The sequence below is a fragment of the Pristiophorus japonicus genome, chromosome 11, assembly GCF_044704955.1.
Source record: "Pristiophorus japonicus isolate sPriJap1 chromosome 11, sPriJap1.hap1, whole genome shotgun sequence".
Classification (NCBI taxonomy): domain Eukaryota; kingdom Metazoa; phylum Chordata; class Chondrichthyes; family Pristiophoridae; genus Pristiophorus; species Pristiophorus japonicus.
In genome coordinates this window covers 100,735,785-100,763,220 of record NC_091987.1, presented here as the reverse complement: position 1 = coordinate 100,763,220, position 27,436 = coordinate 100,735,785, and positions in this window count along the sequence as shown.

Here is a 27,436-nt window from a genome sequence, read left to right as displayed (position 1 = left end):
CCCGCCGATGTCGTTCGATGCGCGTAAGTATACTCCCGCCTGCCGAGATGCCAGATTCATGCGGGCGGGAGTCGGCTGGAGTCAGCGGCAGGACAGCGGTGGATCACTGCGAGGAGGCTGCTCTGTCCTGAATGGTGAGTGTCAAGATCCTGTAAAAAAGGTAAGTGGAATGTTTTAAAATTATTTCTTTACAGGTACTTACCTGGATGGGGTCTCCTGAGGGTCGTCAGATGGTTTTTTTGTTGATAATTTTATTTTTATCTCTTTTACCCTCCGTGAGCCCGACTCCATCCTCAGCAGCACTTGGGCAGCGAGCGCCTCTGCCGCCGAGAATGAGACCTCCCGTCCGCTGCCACTTAGATTGGCGGCGTACATCGTTGGTTTGCCACCCGCCAACCTTCGAGAGACCTCAGTGATGAAAACCCCGCCGAAAATACCGTCCATACCTCAGCGGCCATCGGTGGCACTTTGGGCGGCATTTGGGAGGGCGGAGGCCTTGACCAAATTCGGCACCATAATTTGTACATTCAAAGCATGAAGAAGATTGTACCAAAGTAAATAGTCAAATATTATCGCCCGAAGTATACTGTCTCAATTTATGGCTAGGTAGAACAGAATTCTAGCATGAAAGAATTACACAATTGTTTCAAAGTTCCAGTAAAGTCTCAATTGGTGCAGTTTCAAAAATATGGTTATGTATACTGCATCTCTAGAGCTGTGCAAAACATTATTGTGATCACACTGGTACATTGCAGTGTATTTCTCTTCATTGATACTGTTGTGTATGCAATAACTGTTAGACTGAGTCCTGTTTAACTCCAAGAGGTATAACCTTGATTCTGGTTTATTAAGGCCTAAAATGACTAATATACAAAATAGCTGGCCTTTTATACTTGGGCTGCACACACGTGCCTCCAACAGTGACGCCATCTAGTGGCTAGTGATCCCAAAAGTACATACATGACAATACCCCCTCTGAGATATTAACACAGTCTTTTACAAATTGAGACGGTCCGGTCTTTTACGCTCCCGTATTGACCGTCTCAGTTCAACTCCAGCCTTGGGTGAGTGTTCAGAGTCTGTTGTGACTGGTGGCTGGGTGGCTGACCTAGTGGGAGTGGCAATGGCCATGTCAGGGATTGAAAGTCCATTTTCATTGAACATGTCAGTGGTTGAAAGTCCCGAATCACTGATGACCACTGAGTCCTCTGATGACAGTGGGTAGGTTAGTTGGTCGTCGATTGTCTCTTCCTCCGACTGTTCCGGTTCGTCTGTGTGCCGCAGCTTTGTCTGATCCATATGTTTCCTGCATGTTTGCCCATTTTTGAGCTTGACAATAAATACTTTGTTGCCCTCTTTGGCCATGACAGTACCAGCAATCCACTTGGGATCCTGAACAAAATTCAGAACATATACAGGATCATTTACAGAAATATCGCGTGACACAGCTGCGCGATCGTGATACCCTTGCTGACTTTGTCTTCTATATTCAACATGATTATTCAAGTCAGGGTGTACAAGAGATAAGTTGGTCTTAAGACCTCTCTTCATCATTAGTTCAGCAGGCGAGACCCCGGTAAGCATGTGTGGTCTTGTCCTGTAACTCAGCAGTATGCATGACAGGCGGGTCTGCAGTGACCCTTAGGTTACTCGCTTCATACTCTGCTTTATGATTTGGACAACACGTTCTGCTTGCCCATTGGATGCAGGTTTGAATGGTGCTGACCTTACATGTTTGATACCATTGAGTTTCATGAACTCTTGAAACTCCTGACTGGTGAAGCACGATCCGTTGTCGCTAACAACGATGTCAGGCAGACCATGTGTCGCGAACATGACACTGAGATTCTCAATGGTAGCTGTGGTTGTGCTGGATGACATGATTATACACTATCCAGTTAGAGTATGCATCCACCACAACTAAAAACATCTGCCCCAAGAAGGGACCTGCAAAGTCTATGTGGATCCTGCACCATGGTTTGGACGGCCACGACCACAGACTCAGCGGCAATTCCGCTGGTGCATTGCTGAGCTGCATGCAAGTGTTGCACTGATGCACGCATGATTCCAGCTCAGAGTCAATTCCCGGCCACCATACATGAGACCTGGCGATGGCTTTGATCATTACAATGCTGGGATATGTGCTGAGTAGCTCACGTACAAATTTCTCTCTCCCTTTCTTGGGCATAACAACATGATTGCCTCACAGTATACAATCCAACTGAATAGACAGTTCGTCTTTGTGATGAATGTAAGGTTTGGTCTCCTCGCACATTTGCTTGGGTATGGCAGACCAATCACCTTTGAGGATGCAACTCTTCACCACCGATAAAATCGGGTCCTGGCTGGTCCAGGTCTTATCTTGTTGAGCCGTGACAGGGGTTCCTTCACTCTCAAAAGCTTCTATAACTAACAATAGGTCCGCCGGTTGTGGCGTTTCCACCTCTGGTGTGGGCCACGGCAGACAGCTCAAAGCATCGGCACAATTCTTGGTGGCAGGTCTGTGGCAAATAACATAATCATAAGCGGATAATGTCAGCGTCCACCTCTGGATGCGGGATGAAGCATTGGTATTGGTACCTTTGTTTTCAGAGAACAGTGAAATGAGCAGCTTGTGATCTGTCTCCAGTTCAAACTGAAGACCAAACAGGTACTGATGCATCTTTTTAACCATATACACACAGTCTAGTGCTTCTTTCTCTACCATGCTGTAGGCTCTTTCCGCTTTAGACAAACTTTTTGAAGCATACACGACTGGTTGAAGTTTACCCGACTCATTAGCTTGTTGGAGTACACAACCAATTCCATATGACGAAGCATCACAGGCCAATTTACATGGGTCATAATGTACCAGCAGCTTGTTAGAGCAAGGCAGATTAGTGGCTTTCTCAAAAGCTCTGTCTTGAGATGCACCCCACACCCAGTTGTCGCCTTTTCTTAGCAGCATGTGCAGTGGTTCTAATAAGGTGCTCAATTTACGTAGGAAGTTACCGAAGTAGTTGAGTAGATCCAGGAACAAATGCAGCTCCATCACATTCTGCGGCTTGGGTGCATTCTTGATGGCCTTGGTTTTCGCGTCCGTGGGCTTGATGCCGTCAGCAGTAATTTTCCTCCCCAGGAATTCGACCTCTGGTGCCATGAAGACGCACTTTGAGCATTTCAGTCTGAGTCCCACTTTGTCCAGACGATGTAGAACCTCTTCCAGGTTGTTCAGATGTTCCTCAGGGTCACCACCTGTGATCAGGATGTCGTCTTGGAACAGGACGGTTCTGGGAACAGACTTCAGTAGACTCTCCACGTTCCTCTGAAATATTGCTGCAGCCGAGCGAATTCCAAAAGAGCACCTGTGATAAATGAACAGTCTTTAAGCGTGTTAATGTACGTAAGTCTTTTCGACGTCTCGACCAGCTCCTGTGTCATGTAGGCCGACGTCAAGTCCAGTTTGGTAAACGATTTCCCCCTGGCTAGCATTGCAAATACATCATCAGCCTTCAGTAACGGATACTGATCCTGTTGCGAAACCCTGTTGATCGTAAACTTGTAGTCTCCACAGATTCTGACTGTGCCATCACTTTTCAGCACAGGAACAATGGGGCTTGTTCATTCATTAAATTCAACCGGTGATATGATCCCTTCATGCTGGTGTCTGTCCAGTTCGATTTCAACCTTCTCCCTCATCATATACGGAACTGCCTGAGCTTTATGATGGACGGGTCTTGCACCCGAGTCCACGTGGATCTGCACCTTGGCTCTCATGAAGTTGCCGATGCCTGGTTCAAACAGCGAGGGGAACTTGCTCAGTACTTGGGCACATGTATCTTCCTCCAACGACAATGCCTTGATGTCGTTCCAGTCGCATCTGATTTTTTCAAGCCAGTTCCTGCCGAACAGCGTTGGGTCATTGCCTGGGACAATCCATAGCGGTAACTTGTGAACCGCACCATCATATGACACTTTAATTGTGGCACTGCCAATCACCGTTATGAGTTCTTTGGTGTACGTGCGCAACTTGGCATTGACAGGACTCAGCCTGGACCTCACAGCCTTAGTATCCCACAGCTTGTCGAATGCCCTCTGGCTCATTATCGATTGACTTGCCCTCGTGTCCAGTTCCATCGACGCCAGCATCCCATTAAATTTCATGTTGATCATTATCGGTTTGCTCTTTGTTAGCAACGAGTACAGTCCATACACTTCCTCCTCTGATATCTCGGATTGCGTATCCGGATCTGCGATAGTCCTCCACGTGGTGTGTCGCAGCACGCTTGCTCATCTGCGGACACTTGCGCTGGAGATGCCCTTTGCAACTATATTGCTTAAATCGGCACTGCTGGTGCCGGTGATTTCCTCCACAACGCCAACACGGAGAAATCGGATGCATTCCCGCTGGCGGACTTTGGGCAGCCACAGGTTTAGCGTACGCAGTCGGGTAGGCCCTGCCATGTGCCGCTCTGCCGAACGCCAAAGCAATCGCATTTACAGTACTTGCCGAGTTTCAATTTTTCACTGATATCTGCTTTAGACTTCTGTCTGTCGTCATGCATGACTGAGCGATCGTGATTGCCCTGTTCAAGTCCAACATCTCCACCGCCAGTAGTTTACGCAGGATCACCTCGTGGTTGATGCTGATTACAAAGAAGCCCCGCAGCATGTCTGCCAACACAGCCCTGAACTTACACGGCCCGCTAGACGTCTCAGGTCGGCAACGAATTCCACCGCATTCTGGCCCTCTGAGCGAACGTGCGTATAAAATCTGTATCTCGAGATAATGATATTGTCTGGCTTAAGGTAGTCCTGTACCAGTGTACACAATTCTTCATATGTTTTCTCTGTTGGACTCACAGGCAGGAGGAGATTCTTTATCAGACCATAAATTTTTGGACCGCAAACCATGAGGAAAACCGTCCGGCGCCGATCTGCGTCGCCAACCTCCTCCATTTTGTTGGCCACGAAGAACTGGCTCAAATGGCTCACAAAGTCTGCCCAATCTTCTCCTTCCACAAATCGCTCCAACAATCCAATTGTGCTCATTTTTCATGCAAAGGTTCTTGTTGCCTCGTCGCCAAATTGTGTATGCAATAACTGCTAGACTGAGTACTGTTTAACTCCAAGAGGTATGACCGTGGCTCTGCTTTATTAAGGCCCAAAGTGACTAATATACAAAATGGCTGGCCTTTTATATTTGGGCTGCACACACGTGCGTGCAGCCCAATGGCCTCCAACAGTGACGCCATCTAGTGGCTAGTGATCCCAAAAGTACATACATGACAAATACATCTTGTATTTTTGTATAGTCATTTCCAATGACCCCCCCCACCACATATCCCCCAACACAAATGTCGGATGACAGTCCACTCTTATGAGTCGCTGCATGACACAGTCACAGCTTTCCCATTTGCTTACAGTATGTTTTTAACAAAAACGACTATCCATATGTTCCTGCTCCAATCCCACTTAAATGGAGGTTTGCTGGCTCTGAGAAAACCTGGAGGCAGATGATGTTAATCGAAACAGATGAATTTTCATCTGCATGCTTTAGACCACAAACTGCTTTGGTATTTTGTGGTCCCTTTCTATCAGCCAACTTTATTCTCTGCTGCCTCTCAAGTGTGACTTTCGCAGCACCCTGCCATGATTTCTACTGACTGCTGGGGGCTTGGGCAAGTCCCACAATTCTGCTCAATAGCTTAAAAGGGCCACACAGCAGCCACAGTAATCTTATCTTCATGATGTCTGCTGCACCACTGAACTTGAACCACTTGGTATGCTGATGGGAAACGCCAGTCTGCTGTGATTTTTTGCGCTACTGCTCAAGCGCAATACCTGTAGCCAGCCAGTTATAAAGAAGGGCCTGTCACCCTGCACCACTCCAGCCCTGCTGACCGTCGTTACATCACAACGAGCAATTTTGTCAGGAAAAGTTACACTGCTCAAATTGGTTACAGTTTCAAACATTATTTAAAGAAGCACTGACTTCAAGTTGTGTTTCGCAAAAGAGATTTCTGTGCTCAGCTAATGGACTCCACGCCTGATCAGCTGAAATGTGAGGATCACATGTTAGTCCCATGGGATATTTAGCGTCCACCCAAACAGGCTGATAGGGCCTCAGTTTACTGTCTTATCTGTAAAATGGCAATTCTGATAGCTACACTCTCTCGGTACTGCACTGGAATGTCCGCCTAGATTAGTAAATTATATTTCTCCTAATATTCAGGAGATATTTAATTACTAAAATATTGTTAAAGTATATAAGTGGCTCTCTCTTTTGCTGTTGAATGATCTGTGGTGGAGGTGTCCTGATAATGCTGTTCGGTGTAGGGAGTTCCTGGATTTTGATCCAGCGACGATGAAGGAACGACAATATATACCCAAGTAAGGGTGGTGTGTGTGCCTGGAGGGGAATTTGGAAGTGGTGGTCTTCCCATGCATCTGCTGCCCTTTTCCTTCTAGATGGTGGAGGTCGCTGGTTTGAGAGCTGCTGACAAAGATGCCTTGCCAAATTGCTGCAGTTCATCCTTTAGATACTACATACTGCAGACACAGTACACCGGTGATGGAGGTAGTGGATGATTAGGTTAGCTAATCAACCATACTGCTCTGTCCTGGATGGTGTCGAGCTTCATGAGTATTGTTGCAGTTTAACCCATCCAGGAATCTCTCACACTCCTGATTTGTGCCTTATATGTGGTGCAGAGGCTTTAAGGAGCCAGGAGGAAGCCACTCAGTGCAGAATACCCAAGGGCTGAAATTGCCCTGTTTTGCGACTCCTGCTCGTGTTTCTGGGGGGCATTAACGGGGCGTGAAACTGTTTTAGCCTGGGCGGGGGGGCACGACTGGTTCCGTCGAAATTGTGCTGCGACGGTAGCGCTGCGCCTCGCCGGTAGCGCCCCGGACCGCCGCACAACCGGTGATGATGTCATTACCATGTGCGGTGACCTCTTAGCACATCGCGCGACCACTTTCCGCCCCGTGGCGGAAATTGGCCATCGCCCTGCAAGACTGCCGCGAGCGGTGTCAGCATCGGCTTCGCGGGTCGCGAACCGAGCCAACATCTGCTCGCGGGGCAGAAGGTAAAGGGGAGGTGGGGAGTGCCGCGCGCCGCCATTTTTATTTGCCGGCTGACTCACCGGTCGCCCCTTCTTTGTTTCTCAGGCATGGTCCAGGCCTCCATCGTGCAGCCCGGCACTCCCACGCTGGCGGCCCAGTGGAGGCCATCAGAGGCCCAGCAGAGTGCGCAGCGGCCCTCTGAAGGGGAGGGATGTTGAAACGCACCAGCGCCACGCATAGCAGCCGCGTAGCCCGAGTAGCGCCCCAGAATCTGCCCCAACAGGAAGTGGAGCGCTCGCCATTACGCTCCACTTCCTGTGAGGGGCGGTAACCGCAATTTTGCGGCCAGGGTAGGACTTCCGCGGCGGGCACAGGAAGCTTCATCCTGAATCGGTTACCGCTCCCTGGGGAATTTCACCCTCTCCCCCCCCCCCCTCACCAACTCTAGGATCCATGCCATTTATGTGGCTGGTCCAGTTACGTTTCTGCTCAATACTGACCCCCAAGATGTTGATGGTGTGGGCCTCTGCTGTTGAATGCCAAGGGGTGGTTGCTAGGCTCTCTCTTATTGGAGGTGCTTATTGCCTGATGCTGGTGTGGCAGGAATGTTACTTGCCACTTATCAACCCACGCCTGGATGTGGTGCAGGCCTTGCTGTATGCGGACTTGAGGATTTGAAAATGGAACTGAAGAGCAGTCATCAGTGAACATCCCCACTTCTACCCTTATGATGGAGAGTTGGTCATTGATGAAGCTGAAGATAGTTGGGCCTAGGATGCTGTTCTAAGGAGCTCCTGCACCGATGTCCTGGGGCTGAGACAATTGACCTCCAGCAACCACAACCATCTTCCTTTGTGCTATGTGTGACTGCAACTATTCGACAACTGCACCCCCTGATCCCCTTTAATTTCTGTTTTTTTTTTAAGGTTCTTTGGTGCCACACTAAGTGATTTTTAAACATCTAGCCACTTCTAAATTTACTTTGTCCTTATTACTGCTTTCAACCTTGATGCTATTTTGCTGTGGCCTTGGCCATTCACCTTGGTTACTCAATAAAAAAAAACAAGAGAAGTACTTAGCATTGCACGTGCTTCTCCTTTAGAAGATCGATGATTCTAGCGTGTTAAGCAAGTTATCAGAAAACTGTGATAGCATTGAAATATTGTAACAATTGTCTGAGCAGCTTTCAGTTTTACAGAACTGATGGAATTAATGGTTGATCTTTCACACTTGTAAGTGACAGTTAGCTTTATTAGGATAAGGATCATCCAGGAAGAGGATCTATAAACCCTGTGGTTAGCCAGAGTGGAATGGTAACAATAATAAAGCAATGTGCTTGCAGTTTGCTGTACTGACTGAGAAATTGCCAAGTCAGTTAATCAGTGATTCAGAAGAACATTGTTAGGAGTTACTAGCTAACAGAGGTGCCTTGCTTAATAATTGTTTTTTCCAATGCAGGCTGGTTTCCAATGTTACCTTGACTATACAATGTGAAGTTGAAACTTAACGTTACACAAAACTTTTCCCATTGTGGAACACAAGTTCATAAAAAGGCACATGTCACCTTAACTCAATGGGGAGAAGAGATCCTGTTACAGTGATCAGCAGTAATGGATAATAGAAATGTTCAAATTCTTGCTCTCCTTTTCGTTTAGAATTTCCACAGTTCAGTTTTGTTTTTATGGGATATTTTGGGTAAAATTTCAGGCAAAACAGGAAAAAAATGGTTATACAAATTTTGCTCAAATGCTACCCAACAATTGGAGTTAAAAACCTGGACCTTTCATACAAAGGAAAGGGTGCATTACTTATCTTGAACAGGAATGAGGGTCCAGATTTATTTTGGTTCTTCCCCAATAGCTATTCTATTGCTTAAAGTCTGTTATTGAAAGAAAAAGAAAGACTTGCATTTATCTAGCGCCTTTCATGACCACCGGACGTCTCAAAACGCTTTACAGCCAATTAAGCACTTTTTGGAGTGTAGTCACTGTTGTAATGTGGGTAATGCGGCAGACAATTTGCAGACAGCAATGTGAAATTGACCGGATAAACTGTTTTTGTTATGTTGATTGAGGGATAAATATTGGCCAGGACACCGGGGATAACTCCCCTGCTCTTTTTCGAAATAGTGCCATGGGATCTTTTATATCCACCTGAGCGAGCAGACGGGGCCTCGATTTAACATCTGATCCGAAAGACGGCAGCTCCAACAGTGTAGCGCTCCCTCAGCACTGCACTGGAGTGTCAGCCTAGATTTATGTGCTCAAGTTCCTGGAGTGGGACTTGTACCCACAACCTTCTGACTCAGAGGTGAGTGTGCTACCCACTGAGCCACAGCTGACACCAAATTGGTGAAGTTATTAGGGGCTATATATTTTTTTTCAAAACGTGGTTCTCCTGCTGCAATACTGTTCCATACGGTGCAGGTTGTTCTCCAGTACCTTGACTTATTGGTACATTTTTCATGTTTGTGCAAATGTTGTCAGGCTCTTTGACCTTGAAGAGCTCAATGTCTATATGTACCTATTCTCTGGAAAACAATGAAGAGCGGATTATTGAACCATTATATTTTACAGATGGTAAGTCCCAGAGTCAGCCCTCAGGTCTGTGCTAAATTGGCTAATGTCAAGTAGGATGATAGTAGGGTATGGAACGCCTCCCTTAGCGCTCCGCCCCACACTCAAGGCCGAGCTGGTGAATATTGCTGCTGGAGACACAAACCATTTCCCGGCGCAAAATTTACCGCTCTGTCTGAATTAACGCGCATCAGAGGCGCGACCGAATTTCCACCCCATGAAGTTTACGGCAAAGGAGGAGGCCATTTGGCCCCTCATGTTACATAGGATTACATAAGATATATGGCACAGAAACTGGCCATTCAGCCCAACCAGTCCATGCCAGCTTCTATGCTCCACTCGAGCCTCTTTCCCCATCTAAATCTATCAGCATAACTTTCTTTTCCCTTATCCCTCATATGCTTGTCCAGTCCCCCTTTAACTGCATCTGTACTATTCACTTTAACCACTCCATGTGGTAGTGAATTCCACGTTGTCACCACTCTTTGCGTAAAGAATTTTCTTCTGAATTCCTCGTTGGAGTTTTTCGTGACTATCTTATACTAATAGCCTTTAGTTATGCTCTTCCGTATCCACTCTGTATCCACTCTATCAAAACCTTTCATAATTTTAAAAGACCTCTATTAGGCCACCCCTCAGCCTTCTTTTTTCAAGAGAATGTCTGTGCTATCTCTGTGTGAAATCAATCCAAAAACTACTTCCTTGCCCTTTCTGCATAGCCTTGTAACTTCCTCTGGTTCACATATTTATCCACACTCTGTGGCTCAGTGTTCCATACACTAGAAACTCTCAGTCATATTTTAGAAACATAGAAACATAGAAAATAGGTGCAGGAGTAGGCCATTCGGCCCTTCTAGCCTGCACCGCCATTCAATGAGTTCATGGCTGAACATGAAACTTCAGTACCCCACTCCTGCTTTCTCGCCATACCCCTTGATCCCCCTAGTAGTAAGGACCTCATCTAACTCCTTTTTGAATATATTTAGTGAATTGGCCTCAACAACTTTCTGTGGTAGAGAGTTCCACAGGTTCACCACTCTCTGGGTGAAGAAGTTCCTCCGCATCTCGGTCCTAAATGGCTTACCCCTTATCCTTAGACTGTGACCTCTGGTTCTGGACTTCCCCAACATTGGGAACATATTTCCTGCATCTAACCTGTCTAACCCTGTCAGAATTTTAAATGTTTCTATGAGGTCCCCTCTCATTCTTCTGAACTCCAGTGAATACAAGCCCAGTTGATCCAGTCTTTCTTGATAGGTCAGTCCCGCCATCCCGGGAATCAGTCTGGTGAACCTTCGCTGCACTCCCTCAATTGCAAGAATGTCCTTCCTCATGTTAGGAGACCAAAACTGCACACAATACTCCAAGTGTGGCCTCACCAATGCGTTGTACAACTGTAGCAACACCTCCCTGTCCCTGTACTCAAATCCCCTTGCTATGAAGGCCAACATGCCATTTGCTTTCTTAACCGCCTGCTGCACCTGCATGCCAACCTTCAATGACTGATGTACCACGACACCCAGGTCTCTTTGCACCTCCCCTTTTCCTAATCTGTCACCATTCAGATAATAGTCTGTCTCTCTGTTTTTACCACCAAAGTGGATAACCTCACATTTATCCACATTATACTTCATCTGCCATGCATTTGCCCACTCACGGTTCTTCACGGTAGTGAACACTAACAATATTCCGACAGTGGATAGTCTAGGGGCTATGGGGGGTGGGGGAGGAACATAACACAATCACAATCACTAAGGAGGTGCTACTTAGTAAGAAAATGGGACTAAAAGCAGATAAATCCCTTGGACCTGATGATTTGCATCCTCGGGTCTTAAGAGAAGTAGCGGCGGGGATTGTGGATGCATTGGTTGCAATTTACCAAGATTCCTTGGATTCTGGGGAGATCCTAGCAGATTGAAAAACTGTAAATATAATGCCCCTATTTAAAAAGAAGGCAGAAAAAAACAGGAAACTACAGGCCATTTAGCCTAACATCTGTGGTTGGGAAAATGTTGGAGTCCATTATTAAAGAAGCAGTAGCAGGATATTTAGAAAAGCAAAATTCGGTCAGGCAGAGTCAGCATGGATTTATGAAGGGGAAGTCATGTTTGACAAATTTGCTGGAGTTCTTTGAGGATGTAATGAACAGGGTGGATAAAGGGGAACCAGTGGATGTGGTGTATTTGGACTTCCAGAAGGCATTTGACAAGGTGCCACATAAAAGGTTACTGCAGAAGATAAAAGTTCATGGGGTTGGGGGTAATATAGTAGCATGGATAGAGGATTGGCTAACTAGCAGAAAAGAGAGAATCGGGTTAAATGGTTCATTCTCTGGTTGGCAACCAGTATCTAATGGGGTGCCGCAGGGATCAGTGCTGGGACCCCAACTATTTACAATCTATATAAACAACTTGGAAGAAGGGACTGAGTGTAATGTAGCCAAGTTTTCTGATGATCAAAGCAATGTGTGAAGAGGACACAAAAAATCTGCAAAAGGACATAGACAGGCTAAGTGAGTGGGCAAAAATTTGGCAGATGGAGTATAATGTTGGAAAGTGTGAGGTCATGCACTTTGGCAGAAAAAATCAAAGAGCAAGTTATCATTTAAATGGAGAAAGATTGCAGAGTGCTGCAGTACAGCGGGACCTGGGGGTACTTGTGCATGAAACACAAAAGGATAGTGTTATATATGTAAACCTGTAAATACCTTGTTTAACCACCAGAGGACTCATCTCCTGGAGTCCCAAGGGATCCCAAAATCCCTTGGGAGCACCTGTACATAAGGAGGCCTCACAGGCTGGAGAGGCACTCTGGAGACCTGAACAAAGGACGAAGGTTACACGTTACTTTGAGCTCACAGTGTCTGGTCAGATACTTTATGCAAGACATAACAGATAGTATGCAGGTACAGCAAGTGATCAGGAAGGCCAATGGTACCTTGATCTTTATTTCAAAGGGGATGGAGTATAAAAGCAGGGAAGTCTTGCTACAGCTATATAAGGTATTGGTGAAGCTACACCTGGAATATTGCGTGCAGTTTTGGTTTCCATATTTACGAAAGGATATAATTGCTTTGGAGGCAGTTCAGAGAAGGTTCACTAGGTTGATTCCGGGGATGAGGGGGTTGACTTATGAGGAAAGGTTGAGTAGGTTGGGCCTCTACTCATTGGAATTCAGAAGAATGAGAGATGATCTTATTGAAATGTATAAGATTATGAGGGAGCTTATCAGGGTGGATGCAGAGAGGGAGACTAGAACTCGAGGGCATGATCTTAGAATAAGGGACCGCCCATTTAAAACAGAGATGAGGAGAAATTTCTTCTCTCAGAGGGTTGTAAATCTGTGGAATTCGTTGCCTCAGAGAGCTGTGGAAGCTGGGACATTGAATAAATTTAAGACAGAAATAGACAGTTTCTTAAACGATAAGGGGATAGGGGTTGTGGGGAGCGGGCGGGGAAGTGGAGCTGAGTCCATGATCACATCAGCCATGATCTTATTAAATGGCAGAGCAGGCTCGAGGGGCCATATGGCCTACTCCTGCTCCTATTTCTTATGTTCTTATGAGATTCCGTGGAAGCAATAAGCATTTACTTGCTAAATTAAAGTGTTTAACTTCAATATGCTTTGTCTTTAATTGAAACATTTCTTGAAGTACAGACAGCTAGTACATCCTCGAGCCTGCAACCCCAAGGGCAGTCCTGTATTTTATGGGATGCTCAGCATGATTACAGGTAAGGCAAGTTACCTGATCTACAGCATTTCTGGTCTGTCAGGGAGCCATTATTCAGAAAATTCCTGGATTTTCTTTGAGAATGTGACCAACCGTTTTGTTTGATTGTGCTTACATTGGGATCTGATCCAGTCTTTCTTCATATGTCAGTCCTGCCATCTCGGGAATCAGTCTGGTGAACCTTCGCTGCACTTCCTCAATAGCAAGAATGTCCTTCCTCAGATTAGGAGACTAAAAGTGTACACAATATTCAAGCTGTGGCCTCACCAAGGCCCTGTACAACTGCAGTATGAGACAAGAAATTTGACACCGAGCCACATCAGGAGAAATGAGGGCAGGAAAGGGGCAGGTTTTAAGGAGCGCCTTAAAGGAGGAAAGAGAGATTGAGAGGCAGAGAGGTTCAGGGAGGGAATTCCAGAGCTTAGGGCCCAGGCAACAGAAGGCACGGCCGTCAACGGCTGAGTGATTATAATCAAGGATGCTCAAGAAGGCAGAATTAGAGGAGTGCAGACATCTCGGGGGGGTTGTGGGGCTGGAGGAGATTACAGAGATAGGGAGGGGTGAGACCATCGGTGATTTTAAAACAAGGATGAGAATTTTGAAATCAAGGTGTTAAAGGGAATGGATGAGATGTATGAGACCTGTCAACAAAAAATAAATATTAGAAGTCAGATTGCGATATCTAAAAAAGATTGTAAACTTATCCAGACATGTGGCACTGTGTTTATTTGTAGAGCAAGATACATCAAAGTGAGTCAGTTTCACTCCAAGCAGTTTTTTGTTCATTCACGGAGTGCTGCCAAGCCAGCATTTATTGCCCATCCCTAATGAGTGCTACTTGACAGGCCAGGTGGTTTGAGATTTTCAACTTAATATCCTGAAAAACCAGATGTAAGGTTATTTAACATGTAATGTGCCTGCAGTGTGCAAAGTGATGTATGAGAAAACAAGTGGCCGATGTGACCAAATCAGCTTATATTTTTATTGTTCACTGTCATGTTTTAATTTGAGAAACAAAGATGATGGGCCAAGACACAGTGCAAGAGTCTGCCGAGGCTGAGAAATCGTAAGCAATAACAAACAGGTGATACCTGCTGCACCTCGCCGGTTGTGGGAAGGCGAGAAATCGGACAGCTGGTGGTGGGGGTCGGGAAGGGGGAGACAAGCAGATAAACGCAGAAATCTTGAAGTTATGGTCAGTCATTCCCTGCTCCATCACAGGCTGCGCTGTGGAACTCCCCAAGCTGACATCATCATCATCATAGGCAGTCCCTCGGAATTGAGGAAGACTTGTTTCCACTCTTAGAATGAGTTCTTAGGTGGCTGCCACAGGTGGGACAGACAGTCATTGAGGGACAGGTTTGCCGCACGTTCCTTCCACTGCCAGCGCTTGTTTTCTGCATGCACTCGGCGATGAGACTCCCAGGTATCGGTGGGGATGCCGCACTTTATAAGGGAGGCTTTGAGGGTGTCCTTGTAATGTTTCCTCTCTCCACCCTTGGCTCGTTTGCCATGAAGGAGCTCAGAGTAGAGTGCTTGCTTTGGGAGTCTCGTGTCTGAAATGCAAACAACGTGGCCTGCCCAGCAGAGCTGATCAAGTGTGGTCAGTGTTTCAATGCTGGGGATGTTGGCCTGGTTGAGGATACTAATGTTGGTGCGTCTGTCCTCCCAGGGGATTTGTAGGATCTTGCAGAGGCATCGTTAATGGTATTTCTCCAGCGACTTGAGGTGTCTATGGTCCATGCCTCTGAGCCATACAGGAGGGCGGGTATTACTACATCCCTGTAGACCATGAGTTTGGTGGTAGATTTGAGGGTCTAGTCTTCTAATACTCTTTTCCTCAGGCGGCCGAAGTCTGCACTGGCACACTGGAGGTTGTGTTGAATCTCCTCATCAATGTCTGCTTTTGTTGATAAAAGGTTCCAGAGGTATGGGAAATAGTCCACATTGTCCAGGGCCGCACCGTGGAACTTGATGACTGGGGGGGCAGTGGTGTGCGGCGAGGACAGGCTGGTGGAGGACCTTTGCCTTATGAATGTTTAGCGTAAGGCCCATGCTTCCGCATGCCTCAGTAAATACATCGACTACATCCTGGAGTTCAGCCTCTGAATGTGCGCAGTCGCAGGGGTTGTCTGCGTACTGTAGCTCTACGACAGAGGTTGGGGTGGTCTTGGACCTGGCCTGGAGGTGGAGAAGGTTAAACAGCTTCCCACTGGTTCTGTAGTTTAGTTCACTCCAGCGGGGAGCTTGTTGTCGGTGAGGTGGAGCATGGCAGCGAGGAAGAATGAGAAGAGGGTAGGAGCGATGACACAATCCTGTTTGACCCCAGTCCGGACGTGGATTGGGTCTGTAGTAGATCCGTTGGTGAGGATCATGGCCTGCATGTCGTTGTGAAGCAGGCGAAGGATGTTGACAAACTTTTGAGGGCATCCGAAATGGAGGAGGACGCTCCATAGACCCTCGAGGTTGACAGTGTCAAAGGCCTGTGTAATGTCTAAAAAGGCCATGTATAAGGGCGCTGCTCCCTGCAGTTTTCCTGTAGCTGTCGCGTTGCAAAAATCACGTCCTTTATGCCCCGTAGGGGACGAAATCTGCACCGTGACTCTGGGAGGAGCTCCTCGGACACAGGGAGAAGACGGTTGAGGAGGACTCTGGCGACAACTTTCCCAGTGTGTGATAGCAGGAAGATTCTTCTGTAGTTGCCGCAGTTGGACTTGTCCCCTTTTTTAAAGATGGTCATGATCACTGCATCTCTGAGATCTCCCGGCATGCTCTCCTGCCTCCAGATGAGAGAGATGAGGTCATGCATTCTCACCAACAGCGCCTCTCCGCCATACTTCAATGCCTCAGCAGGGATTCCATCCGCTCCCATAGCCTTGTTATTCTTGAGCTGTTTTATGGCTTTGCCTACCTCGTGCAACGTTGGAGTTTCACTGAGGTGGTGGCAGGTCGCATGCTACAGGATGGAGTCGGGAACACTCGAGTCAAAGGCGGAGTCTCGATTGAGGAGATCTTCGAAGTACTCCTTCCAGTGGGCCCTGACTGCCTTGGTGTCCTTGATGAGTGCTTCCCCATTCTTGGCCAGCAGTGGGATGGGGTGTTGGGAGTTTGGACCGCAGGTGGCCTTGTCTGCGATGAAGAATCCTCGCACATCATGGTTGTCGGCCAGTTGTATCTGCTGTGTTTTCTCCATCCACCACCTGTTCTTTAATTCCCGGGTTTTTTGTTGGATCTCAGCCTTGAGCCGCCTGTAATGTTGCTTTGTGGCTCCCGAGTTGGGCTGTTGTTTGAGGCTCAGAAATGCTCTCCGCTTGCGATCTATTAGTTCTTGGATCTCCAAGGGAGGTGTTGCTACAGTTGTACAGGGCCTTGGTGAGGCCACACCTGGAGTATTGTGTACAGTTTTGGTCTCCTAACTTGAGGAAGGACATTCTTGCTATTGAGGGAGTGCAGCGAAGGTTCACCAGACTGATTCCCGGGATGGCGGGACTGACCTATCAAGAAAGATTGGATCAATTGGGATTGTATTCACTGGAGTTCAGAAGAATGAGAGGGGACCTCATAGAAACGTTTAAAATTCTGACGGGTTTAGACAGGTTAGATGCAGAAAGAATGTTCCCAATGTTGGGGAAGTCCAGAACCAGGGGTCACAGTCTGAGGATAAGGGGTAAGCCATTTAGGACCGAGATGAGGAGAAACTTCTTCACCCAGAGAGTGGTGAACCTGTGGAATTCTCTACCACAGAAAGTAGTTGAGGCCAATTCACTAAATATATTCAAAAGGGAGTTAGATGAAGTCCTTACTACTCGGGGGATCAAGGGTTATGGCGAGAAAGCAGGAAGGGGGTACTGAAGTTTCATGTTCAGCCATGAACTCATTGAATGGCGGTGCAGGCTAGAAGGGCTGAATGGCCTGCTCCTGCACCTATTTTCTATGTTTCTATGTTTCTATGTTTCCTGATCATTTTCATCAAACCAGTCCTGGTGTTTTCTGGTTGCGTGACCAAGTGTCCTTTCACAGGCACTGGTTATAGAGGCCTGGAGGGCAGACCAAGAGCTGTGGGCATTCTGCATCTCAGGGTCATCAAGGCACGCCAGGCTAGCTGTGAGGTGCTGGCTATATCATCATCATCATAGGCAGTCCCTTGGAATCGAGGAAGACTTGCTTCCACTCCTAAAGTGAGTTATTTGGTGGCTGAACAGTCCAATACGGGAGCCACAGACCTTGTCACAGGTGGGCCAGACATTCGTTGGGCAAAGGGGAGGTGGCACTGATTTACCACACGCTCCTTCCGCTGCCTGCGCCTGACCTCTTCACGCTCGCGAAGTTGAGAATCGAAGAGCTCAACGCTCTCCCGGATGAACTTTCTCCACCTAGGGCGGTCTTTGGCCAGGGACTCCCAGGTGTCAGTTCTCGCACTTCACCAGGGAGGCTTTGAGGATGTCCTTGTAATGTTTCCGCTGCCCACATTTGGCTCGCTTGCTGTGATGAAGCTCTGCATAAGAGCAATTGCTTAGGAAGTCTCGTGTCTGGCATGCGAAGTAGGTGGCCTGCCCAGCGAAGCTGATCGAGTGTGATCAGTGTTTCAATGCTGGGGATGTTAGCCTGGGCGAGGACACTGATGTTGGTGCACCTGTCCTCCCAGGGGATTTGCAGGATCTTGCAGAGACATCGCTGGTGATAAATCTCCAGCGACTTGAGGCATCTTCTGTACATTGCCCATGCCTCTGATCCATACAGGAGGGTGGGTATTACTACAGCACTGTAGACATGAGCTTGGTGGTAGGTTTGAGGGCCTGGTCTTCGAACACTCTTTTCCTCAGGTGGCCGAAGGCTGTACTGGCGCACTGGAGGCGGTATTGAATCTCCTCATCAATGTCTGCTTTTGTTGATAAGATGCTCCTGAGTTATGGGAAATGGTCCGCGGTGTCCAGGGCCGTGCCATGGATGTTGATGACTGCAGGCAGTACTGTGCGGTGAGGACAGGCTGGTGGAGGACCTTTGTCTTACGGATGTTAAGCGTAAGGCCCATGCTGTCATATGCCTCGGTGAATACATTGACTATATCCTGGAGTTCGGTCTCAGAATGTGCGCAGATGTAGGCGTTGTCCACGTACTGTAGCTCAACGACAGAGATTGGGGTGATCTTGATCGAGACCTGGAAGCGGCGCAGGTTAAACAGCTTCCCACTGGTTCTGTAGGGCTCTCTTAGCTGGGTCTTTAAGTGCCCTGCTATTGGCGTTTTTGCGACACTGCTTCTGCTGTCCCCTCCGCTTTGGGGCTATGTTTATGACGATGATGGATCGGAAAAGGCGGTGGTCCATTCAGCAGTTGTCAGCTCCTGTAATGGCGTGGGTGATGTGCACATCCTTGCGATCCCTGGCTCGGACGATGACATAGTCGAGCAGGTGCCAGTGTTGGAGCGAGGGTGTTGCCACGATGTCTTGTATTTGTCCCTCTGGTGGAGCAGGGTATTGGTGATGAGAAGTTCATGTTCTAGACATTTTGTCAGGAGTAGGTTACCGCTGGAATTGGCTTTCCTTACCCCCTCTCTGCCAATCACGCCTCCCCAGAGAGCTGTGTCTTTGCCAACCCTGGCGTTGAAGTCCCTAGGAGGATCAGTTTGTCGCCCGCGGGGGCGTGGGACAAGGATGTTTTGAGGTTGGAATAAAAACCCTCTTTGGTCTCATCCGTTGCATTGAGTGTTGGGGTGTATGCACTGATGACTGTGGTGCATTGGTTCCGGGATAGGGTGAGTCGAAGAGTCATGAGGCATTCGTTAACCCCGCAGGGGGAATCTTTGAGGCAGTCGCCCAGTTCATTTTTGATGGCGAAGCCGACTCCGTGAAGGCGGCGTTCTTCCTCTGGTTTCCCTTTCGAGAAAAAGGTGTAACCGCCACCTTGTTCTTTGAGCTGGCCTTCCCCTGCCTGCTGGGTCTCGCTTAGGGCGGCGATGTCGATGTCAAAGCATCTAAGTTCCCGGGCAACTATGTCGGTGTGGCGTTCCGACTTGTCGCTGTTGGAGTTGTCCATGAGGGTCCTGACGTTCCAGGTCCCAAACTTCATGTTAGCGGAGTGGAAGATGCCTGTGTGTCAGTTCTTTTAACGTGGGGTGGTCATTGCACACTGGCTACCACACGGGCTTAGCTGAGCAAGGTCTTGGTCCAGTGGCAAGGGGCTCCAAGACGACTGGAGACCAGGCACTGATGTATGAGTCTAATTGCCTATGGCGAGATGTTGGTCGCAACTCAGCGCCGAGTAGCGCCCTTGATGGTAGGTGGTCCAAGGCTTGGTTGGGGGCAGGCATTAGGAAGGTCAGCTGTCCACTGGAGTTCCGAGTGGGAAGTCAGCAAGGAGTGGGAGGGTGGAACAGTCATATCCGTGATGCTCACCAGTAGAAGAGGTCAGGTCACCAGTGGGGAAGGAGAGGTCCAGCCGTCGACGTGGAGAAGCCCGATCACCGCTGGAGGGATGAAGGCCTGCTGCTGGAGGGATGTAAGCCCGCCGCTGGAGCAATAAAGGCTCGCCGCAGGAGGTAGGGTGATGTCTCGGTCGCCTGGTCAGAGGCTCACCTTCTTGCTGGGCGTTGTTGCGAGTAACCCAGTTTCAAATGACTGAAAATGATGCTAATAAAACACACCAAACTATTTTCTAGTTAGATTGGGGTACAGTATTCAATTCCTTAGTAAAACATTTTTAAAAGAAAATAATTCTTGAAAGTTCCTCCATGTTGTTTAAAAGTTTCTCCAAAAGTTTTAAAAGTTTCTCCAGAAGTTTTAAAAGTTTCTCCCGAAGTTTTAAAAGTTTTCCCAAGTTATTTAAAAGTTACTCCAGAGATTTTAAAAGTTTCTCCAGGTTGTTTAAAAGTTTCTCCCAAAGTTTTAAAACTTTCCCCAAGTTGTTTAAAATTTTAAAATGAAAGTTAATAGTAAGTTACTTCCTTTGGTATTGTTCCATGGGTGCTACCAGCCCTCTGCAGCTGTACAAAGCCTTGCTTAGACCACACCTGGAGTACTATGGGGAAGTAGAGGCCCAGTCGTCTCTGAAGGAGGGGGAAAGGCCAGCCGGCATCATGGAAGAGGAGGAGGCCCAAACTCCGTTGTGGAGGAGAGGCACAGCTGTTGCCGCTGGAGGGGACCTGGTCGCCGCTGGGAAAAGGTCTGGACGCCGCCGGGGGCCCGAACGCCTGGTCGCTGCTGGAGAGGCTTGAACGCCGCTGGGGCCCGAACGCCTGGCCAGATGCTCACCATGTAGACCGGGGCTCCTGCACCCACACGCTCAGCGAAGTTCCTCTTCCGCAGTTAAATCAGTGGAACGGCCAAAAGCTTCCCCTTTTCCGCTCTAATATCACTGTTAAACACCCCAGAAAAAGTTAACCCTTGTTCAATGAAGTGTAACTGGGGTTTTAATGACATATTGACTGCTGAACAATCCTGAAAAACTAATTTTATATTTGTGCAATGTTAAATTTCTCCATTATGGTAAAAACATATTTTAAAAATTATTTTAACAAACTAGATTGTTAAAATAATTTTAAAGGTATATTTTTCTAAAGTGTGTTTATGATATTTCAGCTTCTACCTTAACCCCAATGTGTATGTCCCAATCTTCATTTCGCTCTCTATAAAAAAATCTTTAAGTGACTTTTTATTTCCTGGTTTGCTGTGTCAGAATTTTTCAACGTGATTGGCTGCTTAGCCAGCTTGATGATTTCACTGTTGTTGTATGCTGGAGATCCCCTATGGACAGTGCTATAAATCAAATTAATGTGGCGAAAGCTAAAGTTTATGTTTATATAACTTCATTATTTACTGATTGATTTATTACAGATTAAAAATGGCAGTCATATCAGAATTTATTGTTTGTTACTTTTATAAGTGGTTTTGCCCTCGGTGGTTTTGAATCACCCCCCTTACAACAGTTCTAGACCCTGGAATTATAGTAGTGAACAGAATACACAGTTATAGACAGATCTTTCAGTCTCAACTGTCACAATGCTTCTATTCAAGATAAAGCACACACCTGCTTCCAGTAAAACACACCCTGGTGGCGTAAAACAAACACAGTACAACACACACTGTCTGAACAGGCCCCTATCGCAAAGTACTCACGACTAAAACACCCCTGCTTGGATCAATAGTGCACCACCGAATCTGTCCAACAGACTGTGCATACGCCTATGATCCACGCAGAAACCTCCCCACTAAACCCCTAAGGCTTGGTTGGGACACACGACATCCCTTCACACTATGCGGTGGTCGAAAGGATGTGTGGGCTGGGCTAATACTCACCAGTTACTTACCCCTCGGGCTTACTCGCTGCTTCTCCCGATGAGGCGTATTTTCTGGTTTTGTACCAATCTGTGGTTTCCAAGTCCAGTCTCAAGGTCAGCTTCCCAGTCGAAATAGCGAGACTTTCTTTTCTCGTATATGGTTTCTTCTCTCCGTCCCAGACGGAGTGCTCAGTCTTTAAATGCAGCAAACTGCCATCTCTTATACCTGAAAAATGCTTGCTGAATTTTCAACCCTTTGCCTGAGGCAGTCCAACTAAAAAGCAAAAAGAACATAAGAACATAAGAAATAGGAGCAGGAGAAGGCCCCTCATGCCTGCTCCGCCATTTAATACGATCATAGCTGATCCGATCATGGACTCAGGTCCACTTCCATGCCCGCTATCCGTAACCCCCTATTCCCTTATCACATCTTCGGCCTGTGCCTTTGTTACTGGGCTCTTCCTGGGAATAAAGGCTCCAACGAGTCTGGGTGGCCAAAAAGCTTCCTTTGTCCTGAGGTTCCCTTGCTCCGGGGCTCTCAGTCATTTCGATGGCTTGAACACTGATCAGTTTACCTGATCTCTCACCGATGGGTTCCCATTACATGACAATAGGATCCTCCATCCGCTTTCAGCCATCCCAGACTATCCCCGCCCACCTGATGTGTATTCCTGTGGAACATGTCTGGGTCTGTCCCAGCTCTTCTGAAATATGAAAAAGCAATGTTCAAAACTTAAAGTCCAAAATGTTTACGCTGATGCTGTCGATATTTATGCCGATGCTGTCGATGTTAACGCCGATGCTGTTGAATTTTATGCTGATGCTTACACTTTCGTATTTTGATCTTTGATCATTATTCGTGAATCTCTGCACAGTTGGCTCACGTATTCAGTGTCACGTATTCAGTGGCTCAGAGACATGGACCATGTACAGTTGACACCTCAAGTCGCTGGAGAAATACCATCAACGGTGTCTCCGCAAGATCCTACAAATCCCCTGGGAGGACAGATGCACCAACATTCGCGTCCTCGACCAGGCCAACAACCCCAGCATTGAAGCACTGACCACACTTGATCAGCTCCGCTGGGCAGGCCACATTGTTTGCATGCCAGACATGAGACTCCCAAAGCAAGCGCTCTACTCGGAACTTCTTCACGGCAAACGAGCCAAAGGTGGGCAGAGGAAATGTTACAAGGACACCCTCAGAGCCTCCCTGATAAAGTGCAACATCCCCACTAACACCTGGCAGTCCCTGGCCAAAGAACGCCCTAAATGGAGGAAGTGCTTCTGGGAGGGCGCTGAGCACCTCGCGTCTCATCGCCGAGAGCATACAGAAGTCAAGCGCAGGCAGCGGAAAGAGCGTGCGGCAAACCTGTCCTACCCTCCCTTACCCTCAACGGCTATCTGTCCCACCTGTGACAGAGACCATGGCTCTCATATTGGACTGTTCAGCCACCTAAGAACTCATTTTAAGAGTGGAAGCAAGTCTTTCTTGATTCTGAGGGACTGCCTATGATGATGATGATGAATGTGAAATCTTGATAAAGACACTGTGAAACAGAGAAAAATCCTCCTTGAATCACAGAATATAGGGCTCAGAAATGTATGTTGTAATCAGCCTCATGCCCAGGAGCATGAAGAGGCCACTGGAGGGTAAAAGGCAGCAAGATAGCTGGAAAGTTCAGGAAACTGAAGAAGCTGAAGGAGAGTGAAACCTCAAGGTTGTATGGTTGAATCAGCTAGGCTAGGCTGTGGTACAGGTTAGCTGCGCAGGACTTCTAGGATTGACAGCCTTTTGTGGTCTCTTCAAACAGTTAAAGCAGAAACCTATATTTATTACTCAAGAGCTGAGGCTGCCTTGCTGATCAATGTTATAGGCACCTTCACCTGTTTTCCCTAAACCATTTGACTGTGATATCACCTGGATTATTTTAAACGGCTCAATATTGCCTACAGCCGTGAATTGGATCAACCAGAGTCATTTTCTGTGAATAAAAACCGTAAGTCAAATAATAGGGAAATTACATTAATGTTAAGAGAGCAAGTGAGGAAATAGACACCAGACCTGTTGAATTTTAATAGCTTTGTGACTCAGTGTTCTATTACCGTATAAAATTAATAGCAAAGTTTCACTTTGCAAACCAGGCAGTTATTGATGTTTTCTGTATGCCTTTTTGCATCTGTTTTACTCACTTCAGTAACTGAGTTTCTCAACTCCAATTATTTAATAACCCCGTGGCTTGCGTCCTATTAATTTTTAACTAAAGATAGCATTTGCAAAGCTGTGATGGAATAAAACGCCAGCTTGCTTTTTCCCTCCTTCTTACAATGTACTAGAATGGCGAGGTGAAAAGCAGAGGCATAGAAACATAGAAAATAGGTGCAGGAGTAGGCTATTCGGCCCTTCGAACCTGCACTGCCATTCAATAAAATCATGGCTGATCATTCCCTCAGTACCCCTTTCCTGCTTTCTCTCCATACCCCTTGATCCCCTTAGCCGTAAGGGCCATATCTAACTCCCTCTTGAATATATCCAATGAACTAGCATCAACAACTCTCTGCGGCAGGGAATTTTATGGTTAACAACTCTCTGAGTGAACAAGTTTCTCCTCATCTCAGTCCTAAATGGCCTACCTCTTATCCTAAGACTATGTCCCTTGGTTCTGGACTTCCCCAACATCGGGAACATTCTTCCCGCATCTAACCTGTCCAGTCCCATCAGAATCTTATACGTTTCTATGAGATCCCCTCTCATCCTTCTAAAGTCCAGTGAATAAGTTGATGCAGCCTTTCCTCATATGACAGTCCAGCCATCCCTGGAATCAGTCTGGTGAAACTTCGTTGCACTCGCTCATTAGCAAGAACGCCCTTCCTCAGATTAGGAGACCAAAACTGAACACAATATTCCAGGTGAGGCCTCACCAAGGCCCTGTACAACTGCAGTAAGACCTCCCTGCTCCTATACTCAAATCCCCTAGCTATGAAGGCCAACATACCACTTACATTCTTCACCGCCTGCTGTACCTGCATGCCCACTTTCAGTGACTGATGAACCATGACACCCAGGTCTCGTTGCACCTCCCCTTTTCCTAATCTGCCGCCATCCAGATAATATTCTGCCTTTGTGTTTTTACCACCAAAGTGGATAACCTCACATTTATCCACATTATACTGCATCTGCCATGCATTTGTCCACTCACATAACCTGTCCAAGTCACCCTGCAGCCTTTTAGCATCCTCCTCACAGCTCACACCGTCACCCAGTTTAGTGTCATCCGCAAACTTGGAGATATTACACTCAATTCCTTCATCTAAATCGTTAATGTATATTGTAAAGAGCCGGGGTCCCAGCACTGAGCCCTACGGCACTCCACTAGTCACTGCCTGCCATTCTGAAAAGGACCCGTTTATCCCGACTCTCTGCTTCCTGTCTGCCAACCAGTTCTCTCAGTACATTACCCCCAATACCATGCGCTTTGATTTTGCACACCAATCTCTTGTGCGGGACCTTGTCAAAAACCTTTTGAAAGTCCAAACACACCACATCCACTGGTTCTCCCTTGTCCACTCTGCTAGTTACATCCTCAAAAAATTCCAGAAGATTCGTCAATCATGATTTTCCTTTCATAAATCCATGCTGACTTGGTCCGATCCTGTCACTGCTTTCCAAATGCGCTGCTATTTCATCCTTAATGATTGATTCCAACATTTTCCTCACTACTGATGTCAGGCTAACCGATCTATAATTACACGTTTTCTCTCTCCCTCCTTTTTAAAAAAGTGGTGTTACATTAGCTACCCTCCTGTCCATAAGAACTGATCCAGAATCGATAGACTGTTGGAAAATGATCACCAATGCATCCATTATTTCTAGGGCCACTTCCTTAAGTACTCTGGGGTGCAGACTATCAGGCCCCGGGGATTTATCGGCCTTCAATCCCATCAATTTCCCTAACACAATTTCCTGCCTAATAAGGATATCCTTCAGTTCTTCCTTCTCACTAGACCCACTATCCCCTAGTACATCAGAAGGTTATTTCTATCTTCCTTCGTGAAGACAGAACCGAAGTATTTGTTCAGTTGTTCAGCCATTTCTTTGTTCCCCATTATAAATTCACCTGAATCTGACTGCAAGGGACCTACGTTTGTCTATCAACAAGTTTGGGAGGGGACATCACTCCAATAGAACTTTTGTGACTGAACTTGCACATGGTCCAGTAACCAGCTGTACAGCAGCATTGGGGCACTTTCCCTGCTTTCCTCTATCTTGGTTCCCCTGCTGCTCTCTCACTAACATGTATGCTCGAGGCAAGGGAAAGTGCCGGGACCGGAAAGATGCCTCACCGCAAACATCATTGTCGCCATTCTATTTAAGTGAGATGAGTCAGATGACAAAGCTGTTTCCCCCCCCCGCTTTTTCCCTTGCAATATGAAGCATCTTGCGTTGTGATGCAATGCAGATGGAGGGACAGCCAGCCTCGGCAATCATGCTCAACCTTCTTTTAAAATGTAAAGCAATTTTAAACTTAGCCCATTTGTGGGCTCAAATAATCTGATAGACATTTAAATCTATAATTTCTTTTTCTTAATGGAGAGACTAGAGAAGCTGGGGTTGTTCTCCTTTGAGCACGTCATTCCCACCCATCGGCCTCCACGTCATTCCCACCCACTGTTCTCCACATCATTCCCACCCACTGTCCTCCACATCATTCCCACCCACCGGCCTCCACATCATTCCCACCCATTGGCCTCCACGTCATTCCCACCCACTGTCCTCCACATCATTCCCACCCACCGGCCTTCACATCATTCCCACCCATCGGCCTCCACATCATTCCCACCCACTGTCCTACACATCATTCCCACCCACTGTCCTCCACATCATTCCCACCCACTGTCCTCCACATCATTCCTACCCACTGTCCTACACATCATTCCCACCCACTGTCCTACACGTCATTCCCACCCACTGTCCTACACATCATTCCCACCCACTGTCATACACATCATTCCCATTCACTGTCCTCCACGTCATTCCCACCCACCGGCCTCCACATCATTCTCACCAGGTTCGGGCAGGACTTGGGCCTGAGCTATGGTATTGAGGTCCGGGAGTTAGAGTGGCAGCGAGTGGCAGCTAGTCTGCCACTGCCATTGGCAGAACGTGTTTGGGGCTTAAAGTGTTGCACTTGGAGACTGTGGGGCGATTATTGAAGCTGCATAAGTGCTATTAAAATAAATCCATCTTGATTGCGTTATGAGTATTATTCATTCTATCCCCCCAATGTTATTTGGGTGACCATGCTAATTCAATCTAACATATCTTCTAATGGCTAGCTCCATAGAATTACATTAGGAAAGGTCTGAAAGTCATTTGGTTGGCAACTTTCTCAGCTGCAACAATGACATGTTGTCGGGGGGAGATTGAGAGGAGAGTGATTAAATTTTAAAAACAAAAGTCAATAAAAAGTTTCATTAAAGGACCCAAATGGTATGAGAGGTCTAAGATTATTTTTTTAGTTACAGAATTATTTTTCTCTATAAAGCAGCAATTGGCTTTTATTCAAAAACAATCACAAGATTTTTGGCCTGTTTGCGATCAATTAAGGAACAAACTGTAATTAGCTGAAGTGGTTAGATCATGAGCCCATGAAAGCTGCAACAAGCTCTGTTTTCTTAAGAAATTCCCCAATGAAAGAGAGCTGGTTAGTTGGGAACTATCGTAAGTGTATGAAATGTCATCTGTTGTACAGATTTGAACAGCACTATACAAAGGTCCCTATTGTTATAACTCTTGTTATCCTCATGATG